The 315-nt window shown below is 30.8% G+C and overlaps 1 pseudogene; it reads left to right on the top strand.

Moving 5' to 3' along the window:
* The window catches only part of LOC119592803, a 6,575-nt pseudogene that overhangs the window by 2,553 nt on the left and 3,707 nt on the right, over positions 1 to 315 (top strand).

Below are 315 nucleotides of genomic sequence, written 5' to 3'. Positions count from 1 at the left end.
TGTCTAGGATTTGCCTGGTAAAATATTTGTGCAAGAGGAGTAAAGTTCTGCATGTTATATCTGTAGAATCCAAACTCAGAGCATAGTGTATGATTCCAAATAGTAAAGGGCTTAATTATCTAGATTTCAGGTATTAAAAAGGCCATTTTGAAGTAAATTATTTTCATTATTTTGCCAAAGGCATTCGGATTTACTTTACTTATTCATAGAGACCCAAAATTTAGTGTAAGTAAAGTACATTCTCTTTAGATTTTTTTTTTATGGGAACAGATATTTTAAGAGGATTGGGTATATATTTTGAAGTCGGGTTAATGG

This window comes from Penaeus monodon, chromosome 31 (assembly GCF_015228065.2).
Source record: "Penaeus monodon isolate SGIC_2016 chromosome 31, NSTDA_Pmon_1, whole genome shotgun sequence".
NCBI classification, from domain to species: Eukaryota; Metazoa; Arthropoda; class Malacostraca; order Decapoda; family Penaeidae; genus Penaeus; species Penaeus monodon.
The sequence above is the reverse complement of the archived record's forward strand: the minus strand, read 5'-3'. Positions and strand labels throughout refer to the sequence as shown.